General features: G+C 49.1%; 1 long non-coding RNA gene across 1 annotated transcript; it reads right to left on the reverse strand.

The window, feature by feature from the left end:
• Window positions 1-550: 550 nt before the first annotated feature.
• LOC122459870 lies at window positions 551-8,420 on the reverse strand. Its single transcript, XR_006280827.1, has 3 exons — window positions 8,375-8,420; window positions 4,208-4,209; window positions 551-755 (listed from the first exon to the last, which is right to left on the reverse strand). It is a non-coding gene; the product is annotated as an uncharacterized LOC122459870 (long non-coding RNA).
• Window positions 8,421-9,288: the final 868 nt, after the last annotated feature.

The following is a 9,288-nucleotide window of genomic DNA, read 5'->3' on the forward strand; positions in this document are numbered from 1 at the left end:
CTGAAGCATTTAGAGGAGAAGAAAGTGATCAGGAACAGTCAGCATGGATTCACCAAGGGCAAGTCATGCCTGACTAATTTAATTGCCTTCTATGATGAGGTAACAGGCTCTGTGAATGAGGGGAAAGCAGTAGATGTGTTATTCCTTGACTTTAGGAAAGCTTTTGACCCGGTCTCCCACAGTATTCTTGCCAGCAAATTCAAGAAGTATGGGCTGGATGAATGGACTATAAGGTGGATAGAAAGCTGGCTAGATTGTCGGGCTCAATGGGTAGTGATCAATGACTCCATGTCTAGCTGGCAGCAGGTATCAAGTGGAGTGCCCCAAGGGTGGGTCCTGGGGCCGGTTTTGTTCAATATCTTCATAAATGATCTGGAGGATGGCGTGGATCGCACCCTCAGCAAGTTTGCAGATGACACTAAACTGGGAGGAGTGGTAGATACGCCAGAGAATAGGGAATAGTATACAGAGGGCCCTAGACAAATTAGAGGACTGGGCAAAAAGAAATCTGATGAGGTTGGACAAGTGCAGAGTCCTGCACTTAGGATGGAAGAATCCCATGCACCGCTACAGACTAAGGACCAAATGGCTCGGCAGCAGTTCTGCAGAAAAGGACCTAGGGGTTACAGTGGACGAGAAGCTGGATATGAGTCAACAGTGTGCCATTGTTGGCAAGAAGGCCAATTGCATTTTGGGAGGTATAAGTAGGGGCATTGCCAGCAGATCGAGGGACGTGATCGTTCCCCTCTATTCAACTATTTGTGAGTATATTGGTGAGGCCTCATCTGAAGTACCGTGTCCAGTTTTGGGCTCCACAGTACAAGAAGGATGTGGAAAAGTTGGAAAACGTCCAGCGGAGGTGTCAAATATAAAGGGAAGGGTAAACACCTTTAAAATCCCTCCTGGCCAGAGGAAAAACCCTTTCACCTATACAGGGTTAAGAAGCTGGGATAACCTCGCTGGCACCTGACCAAAATGACAAATGAGGAGGCAAGATACTTTCAAAAGCTGGGGGGGAGGGAGAAACAAAACCTCTCTCTCAGTCTGTGTGATGCTTTTGCCGGGGAGAGAACAGAAATGGAGTCTTAGAACTTAGTAAGTAATCTAGCTAGAGATGCATTAGATTATGATTTCTTTAAATGGCTGAGAAAATAAGCTGTGCTGAATGGAATGGATATTCCTGTTTTTGTGTCTTTTTGTAACTTAATGTTTTGCCTAGAGGGATTCTCTATGTTCTGAATCTAATTACCCTGTAAGGTATTTACCATCCTGATTTTACAGAGGTGATTCTTTTTACTTTTTCTTCTATTAAAATTCTTCTTTTAAGAAAAGTGGATGCTTTTTCATTGTTCTTAAGATCCAAGGGTTTGGGTCTGTGGTCACCTATTCATATTAGTGAGGTTTTTTACCAAGCCGTCCCGAGGCAGGGGGGTGCAAGATTTAGGTGAGGATTTTTGGGGGGAAAGACATTTCCAAATGGTTCTTTCCTAATAAAAAACCTGGTTAGACGTTTGGTGGTGGCAGCAAAAGTCCAAGGGCAAAAGATAAAATAGTTTGTACCTTGGGGAAGTTTTAACCTAAGCTGGTAAAAGTAAGCTTAGGAGGTTTTCATGCAGGTCCCCACATCTGTACCCTAGAGTTCAAAGTGGGGAAGGAACCTTGACAGGAGGGCACCAAAAATGATTAGCGGACTGTACCACATGACTTATGAGGAGAGGCTGAGGGAACTGGGATTGTTTAATCTGCGGAAGAGAAGAATGAGGGGGGATTTGATGGCTGCTTTCAACTACCTGAAAGGGGGTTCCAAAGAGGATGGATCTAGACTGTTCTCAGTGCTAGCAGATGACAGAACGAGGAGTAATGGTCTCAAGTTGCAGTGGGGGAGGTTTCGGTTGGATATTAGGAAAAGCTTTTTCACTAGGAGGGTGGTGGAATCTCCTTCTTTAGAAGTTTTTACGGTCAGGCTTGACAAAGCCCTGGCTGGGATGATTTAGTTTGGGATTGGTCCTGCTTTGAGCAGGGGGTTGGACTAGATGACCTCCTGAGGTCCCTTCCAACCCTGATATTCTATGATTCAAAGCCCTCATCCCCCCTGCACCCCAACCCGTGGGCCTAGCCCCTCTGCACCCCTTATTGCTGGCCTTTCTCTGTAGCCTGTGCCCCCAGCCCCTCCTGGATCCCAACCCCCTGGCCTAGCCTGGAGCACCTTCCTGAATTCCTTATTTCTGGACCCCATTGCCCCCCTACACCCCAACCCTGTCTCACCCTGAGCCCCCTCCTGCACTCTGAACCCCTCATTTCTGGCCCCTGGTCCCCTTCTCACAGTCTGAAGCCCTCAGCCCAGCCTGGAGCCCCTTCCTGCACCCCAAACCCTTCATTCCCAGCCCCACCCTGGAGCCTGCATCCCCAACCAGAGCCCTCACCCCCTGCTACACCCCAACCCCCACCTCACCTGTCTCACATCCTGAACCCCTCATTTCTGGCCGCACTCTGGAGCCCACACTACCAACTGGAGCCCTTCCCCAGCCCCATGAAAGTGAGTGAGTGGGAGATTATCCCCTCCCCCAGTTGCTCAAAGTGGGGGGGGGGGTTCAGGGAAGGGCAAGGGTGTTCGGTTTTCTGTGATTAGACACTTGGCAACCCTACTCCTGCTTAGTCTACCCCTGCCACCCCCAACCCAAATAGGGTCCTTGTCCATACTGAAGGGACCCTGCATTTCCCCTTCATATCCCACCACCCCTTTTGTGTGTCTGGTGGATGAGTCTGCTTTGAGAGGGCAGGGAGGAGGGGTGGGATTAGGCCGTGGGGGGCTGGGAAATGGGTAGAGGGGGAGCTGGGTGGGAGGGTGTCCCTAGGGATTAGGGGGAGCATGGACACTGGGCTCCTCTTGCCTGACAAGGTGTTTCTCCTCAGTCAGGTCCTGGCCTGCTCCCTTGTGATCAGTGTCAAAGAGGCCCTGGGGAATCTGCTTTACATCTCAGGGTACATTGGCATTGAGGAGGAGATGCAGCTAGACCACATGCAGTCCGTAAAGCGGCACATATAGGTGATGGGGCTGGGCCCCGCCCATAATTATAGTGTTCTGGAAAGAGTGCCTGGTGTGTGTGGGGCGGGAGGTCTCCTCACCCCCACATCGGTCCATTTCCCTGCCTAGAAGTAATCCTGTCCCGCTCTCCCAAATCAATCCTGTTCCTCCGATTTTCTCCTGAATCAGGTCTGTTCAGCCTCACCTCTGTTGCCTACTCCTGCCGTTCTTGGGGGTTCTTCAGTATGTGGGGGCTGTAGCTGAGTCCCCTCTACTCCTTCCCGGACTGGGAGTTGCAGAGGAACTGACCCAAAGCTCACAATGGGGAGCGGAGGAGGAGGAGCTGAGCTGAGCAGCTGGGCTCTTTCTGTTGCTTCCTGTGAGAATGGCAGTCCCATACTAAGAGGAGGCGAGGGACTCAGCCTCTTTCCTGTACCAGCGTCACCTGGATTCTCTTCTCTAGGAGGTGGACAAGTGGGTAAAGCCGCCAATCAGAGGAGCTTCTCTGTCAGCTGGTACTAAAATCATGTGCCCTCAATGACCTAGCTCCCTTCTCAAAAATATTATTTCCTGCAACCTGGCCCACTTTAAGCACTGGTGCCCAGCCCACATGCTGCTGGATGTACTCTCCATGCCTGGGAACTCCCAGCCCACCTGCAGCTGTGTCCGTAGCCTCAGCTCTTTCCCTCCGGTGCAGAAGCAGCAGCAGGTTAAGACAGTAGTTTTCAAACTGCGGGTCACGACCCAGTCCTGGGTCATGGAATCTAAGGCACTGGGTTGCGGCGGCTTTGGTCAGCACCACCGAGCGGGCTGTTAAAAGCCCTATCGGGGGTGCTGCCCGCCTAAGGCAGGCTAGTCCCTACCTATTCCGACACCGTGTTGCACCCCGGAAGCGGCCAGCAGTAGGTCTGGCTCCTAGGCGGAGGGAGGGGCATAGGGCTCTGTGCACTGCCCCCACCCCGAGCACCGGCCCCGCACTCCCATTAGCTGGGAACTGGTCAAAGGGAGCTGGAGGGTGGGTGGTGCTTGTAGGCGAGAGCCATGCGGAGCTGCTTGCGTGTCTCTGCCTAGAAGCTGGACCTGCTGCTGGCTGCTTCTAGGAAGCCTGCCTTAGCACCCCTGCTGCACTGCTGATCAGGAGCTGCCTGAGGTAAGCCCATACCCCAATCCCTAGCCCTGAACCACTCAAACCCAGAGCCCCTTCCTGTACCCCAAACCCATCATCCCCACCCCAGAGCCTGCACTCCCATCCCAGAGACCTGACCCCCTCCTGCACCCCAGCTCTGAGCCCCCCAAACCTGGAGGCCCCTCCTGCACCCCAAACCTCACCCCTGCAACCCAACCTTCTGCCCCAGCCTTATGAGCCTCTCCCACACCCATCATCCCCAGCTCCAGTGGGTTGCTGGCATTGACAACTTTCTTCAACTGGGTCACCAGAGAAAAAAGTTTGAAAGCCACTGGGTTAAGACACTAGCCTCCCGCCTGGGAGGTCTGGGTTTAATTCCCTATTCTATCACAGACTTCTAGTGTGATTTCCTGAGATTTAGTGCCTTTGTTCCTTATCTTTGAAATGGATATAACAGTACTTCCTTACCTCCCTGTGGTTCTGTGAGAAGAAATACTTTAAAGGTTGTAAATACTACAGTAATGAGGGCCATATAAATACCATTTTCACACCTCTGAGGCTTCACTTCATACTTTCCAATGTAGTTTATAGATAGTTTATTTTAAAAAGTTTTGCATGATAGAAGCAGGAAGGGGCCCAGGCAGATGTGCACCCAGAAGTACCATAGAGGAGGGAGCGTGTGCGTGTGGAAACTGCTTAGAGCCAGGTTTGGAAACCATGCGGGACCAAAAGTTTGGCTCCAGTTACAACAGATTGTCCCCTAGGGGGATTCAGCGAGGTCTGTACCATGGAATTCACTAAATCTACATAAGTGTACTAGCTCTGCAGTGATGGAGGGAGCAATACATTTATTGGTGGTCAATACAAAGAATCAAGAAATACACCTGGGGAGCTGCTTGCTGAGTGAGAAGTGATATTTTTAGTTTTTCTGATAGTTATGACAATTAGGTCAACAAAAGATTTGTCCAAGTTAGTTAGTTTGAACTAATCAAACTACACAGATATACAGATCTCTTTACTCATTTCTTAATGTAGGTAAAATATTGGTGCAAGATTTGATTCATACAGACTTGGTGCTTGAAGAATCATGTCCTGAACCTAGAGAAATTGGCCTTTAAAACATATTAAAATACCACACAGGAGAAAGATTTAAGCCTATGCAACATGTACAGAGGTGCTTAGGGAAGTTGGCTAAATGTTACAGACCCCAGACATGCAAACAAGTTTCAGTAAGCAAAAAGATAGGTGCAGGGTCAGATGTTCTGGTATCTTTTATTTTGAGTCAACCACGGACCAAGTAGACCAGGATTGTGCCACTTGAGAGCTGGGGCTTGTAAATTGGCTGTAGATCTCTTGTGAGGGAATTGGTAGCATGAACAATGACTGAAGCTGTCTCTTGTGCCAAAGCTACCCTGAAGTGTGACAACAGGCAGTTTTGATTTGTAAGATTTCAGGACATGCAGCCTAAAGTAAAGGACCCACAGACTGAAACAGCTTATTGCCTTATGGCGGCTACTTGTAAGCTAAGTGAATGTTCACAATACAGTAGAACCTCAGAGTTAGACACCTTGGGAATGGAGGTTTGTAACTCTGAACAAGCAGTTATGGGATGCTTCTCAGGGTGGACTGCTCAGAGTGGGGCTCATAGCTCTGCTGTGGCTGCCTGGCAAGCGGGGGTGGGGACAGGCAGCTGGTTCTAGACCTCTGGCTGCAAGAGTGATGATTGGGGCACCGCAGTATCAGTGTGTGTGCAGTGCAGGCTGTGGCCCTTTAACACTGAGCTGCTCCTCCAGAGCAGAGCATGCAGGCACTCCGGCTCCAGCAGTTTATACTCCAGGCCAGGTTTCAATAGCAGCTTGGTAAGTTTCTTTCCTGGGGATCTGAGTTTGCAGGCTTGTCCCCCTCCCAGCCAGGGAGGAGGGGGAGAGGAAAACAAACAGCATTCACTACCTCCTACGTGTACATGGCTGCCTCCTGACAGGGTTGGGACAGGCAGCCTAGATATGCTTACCTTTAAGATGCAATGGAGGCACAGTCCAGTATTTGGGGGTTTTTTCCCCTCTCTGCTGCTGCCTGATTGGTTACTTCCAGTTCCCCATCGTGTCTGGTTGATGGGTCAGTCCATAAATCTGGTGTATCTTTGAGGCTCTACTGTACTTAACCTGACAATTGGATTGTTTGTCAAAGCAACCAAACAAGATATTCGCAAAAAGAAAAGGAGTACTTGTGGCACCTCAGAGGCTAACAAATTTATTAGAGCATAATGCATCTGATGAGGTGAGCTGTAACTCACGAAAGCTTATGCTCTAATAAACTTGTTAGTCTCTAAGGTGCCACAAGTCCTCCTTTTCTTTCTCTATTTGTAAGCTCTACAGATGCCTGGAGGCTACTGTCTCCTTGTCTAGGATGCAATTAGTCTTCAGATATTGAGCAAGTATGTAACTGGTATAGTGCAGGGAAGGGACAAACTAGTTTGGAACATATGGGCAGTGTAGAAGGAGAGGCACATGTATAACAATGCCATTTATTTAAATATTTTTGGATGTTTTCTACATTTTCAAATATACTGATTTCAATTACAACATAGAATACAAAGTGTACAGTGCTTGCTTAATTGATTTTAGTGAATACTTGTATGAGGTGTATTGAAAAATACTGTTTACAAGTACTGTACAGTAACTCTTCGCTTAACCTAACTATGTTCCTGAAAAATGCAACTTTAAGCAAAAACTATGTTAAGTGAATCCAAATTTCTGCATAAGAATTAATGTAAATGGGGCGGGGGGGAGGTAGGTTCCAGGGAGAATGAATGAAAGCGCGCGCGCGCACACGCACAGTTTTAAAAAAAAAAATTAATACTGGTACACAGCAATGATGATTGTGAAGCTTGGTTGAGGTGGTGGAGTCAGAGGGTGGGATATTTCCCAGGGAATGCCTTACTGCTAAATGATGAGCCAGAAGTTGGCCGAGCCCTCAAGGATTAACTTGTTAATGTAGCCTCACACTCTACAATGCAGCAGGAATGGAGGGAGGGGAGACAGCATGGCAGACAGAGACTCACACCCTATGTGTGAGAGAGATGCGCGTAGCTCCTTTAAGTATGCTGACCCCACTCTAAGTCCACTGCCTTTTTAAGTTAAATCAGCAAGCTGAGATGGCAGCTGCTGCCAGGAAGCTTCCTCAGTCCTGAGCCCTGTTGGTGTCCCCCTGCCCCTGCCGCTCTGTGGAAGATGGAGTAAGTGGGGTGCAAGAGGGGGGACACCCTGACATTAGCCCCCCTCTTTCCTCCCCCCCCCCGCACAGCAAACAGGAGGCTCCGGGGAACAACTCCAAGGCAGAGGGCAGGAGTAGCACAAGGAAGTGTGGGGGGAGGGACAGTTCAACTGTAATTCCTGGGAACTACAGGCCAGTCGGCCTCACCTCGGTCCCTGGAAAAATCATGGAGCAGGTCCTCAATGAATCAATTCTGAAGCACTTCGAGGAGAGGAAAGTGATCAGGAACAGTCAGCATGGATTCACCAAGGGCAAGTCATGCCTGCCTAATCTAATTGCCTTCTACGATGAGATAACTGGGTCTGTGGATGAGGGGAAAGCAGTGGACGTGTTGTTGACTTTAGCAAAGCTTTTGACACGCTCTCCCTCAGTATTCTTGCCAGCAAGTTAAAGTAGTATGGGCTGGATGAATGGACTATAAAGTGGATAGAAAGTTGGCTAGATTGTCGGGCTCAACGGGTAGCGATCAATGGCTTCATGTCTAGTTGGCAGCCGGTATCAAGTGGAGTGCCCAAAGGGTGGGTCCTGGGGCCGGTTTTGTTCAATATCTTCATAAATTATCTGGAGGATGGCGTGGATTGCACCCTCAGCAAGTTTGCAGATGACACTAAACTGGGAGGAGAGGTAGATACGCCAGAGGATAGGGTTAGGATATAGAGGGACCTAGACAAATTAGAGGATTGGGCGAAAAGAAATCTGATGAGGTTCAACAAGGACAAGTGCAGAGTCCTGCACTTAGGACGGAAGAATCCCATGCACCGCTACAGACTAGGGACCGAATGGCTCGGCAGCAGTTCTGCAGAAAAGGACCTAGGGGTTACAGTGGATGAGAAGCTGGATACGAGTCAACAGTGTGCCCTTGTTCCCAAAATGCCATTGGCCTTCTTGGCATGTATAAGTAGGGGCATTGCCAGCAGATTGAGGGATGTGATCATTCCCCTCTATTCGACTTGGTGAGGCCTCATCTGGAGTACTGTGTCCAGTTTTGGGCCCCACAATACAAGAAGGATGTGGAAAAATTGGAAAGCGTCAAGCGGAGGGCAACAAAAAATGATTAGGGGACTGGAACACATGACTTATGAGGAGAGGCTGAGGGAACTGGGATTGTTTAGTCTGTGGAAGAGAAGAATGAGGGGGGATTTGATAGCTGCTTTCAACTACCTGAAAGGGGGTTCCAAAAAGGATGGATCTAGACTGCTTTCAGTGGTAGCAGATGACAGAACAAGGAGTGATGGTCTCAAGTTGCAGTGGGGAGGTTTCGGTTGGATATTAGGAAAAATTTTCACTAAGAGGGTGGTGAAACACCTGAATGTGTTATCTAGAGGGGAGGTGGAATCTCCTTCCTTAGAAGTTTTGAAGGTCAGGCTTGACAAAGCCCTAGCTCGGATGATTTAATTGGGGATTGGTCCTGCTTTGAGCAGGGGGTTGGACTAGATGACCTCCTGAGGTCCCTTCCAACCCTGATATTCTATGATTCTATGAACTGCAGGCAATTGATAGCCTGCTGGGCGGCTGCCGCACAGGGAACTGAGGGGAGCGGGGAGCTGATAAGGGGGCTGCCGGTCCACACTGGTTCCAAGCCCCCACCAGCTGGCTCCAACAGGCTGCTCTTCCTTCAAGCAGTGGACAAAGCAGGCAGCTGTCAAACGACATAAGGGAGCACTGCTCAACTTTAAACAAGCATGTTCCCTAATTGATCAGCAATGAAACAACGTTAACCGGGACGACTTTAAGTGAGAAGTTACTATTGTGCAGTCACTTAATCATGAAAGTGCAACTTACAAATGTAGAATTTGTTACATAAGTGTACTCAAAAATAAAATATAAAACTTCAGCGCCTACAAGTCCATTCAGTCCTACTTCT

This window comes from Dermochelys coriacea, chromosome 4, assembly GCF_009764565.3.
Source record: "Dermochelys coriacea isolate rDerCor1 chromosome 4, rDerCor1.pri.v4, whole genome shotgun sequence".
Lineage (NCBI taxonomy): Eukaryota > Metazoa > Chordata > Testudines > Dermochelyidae > Dermochelys > Dermochelys coriacea.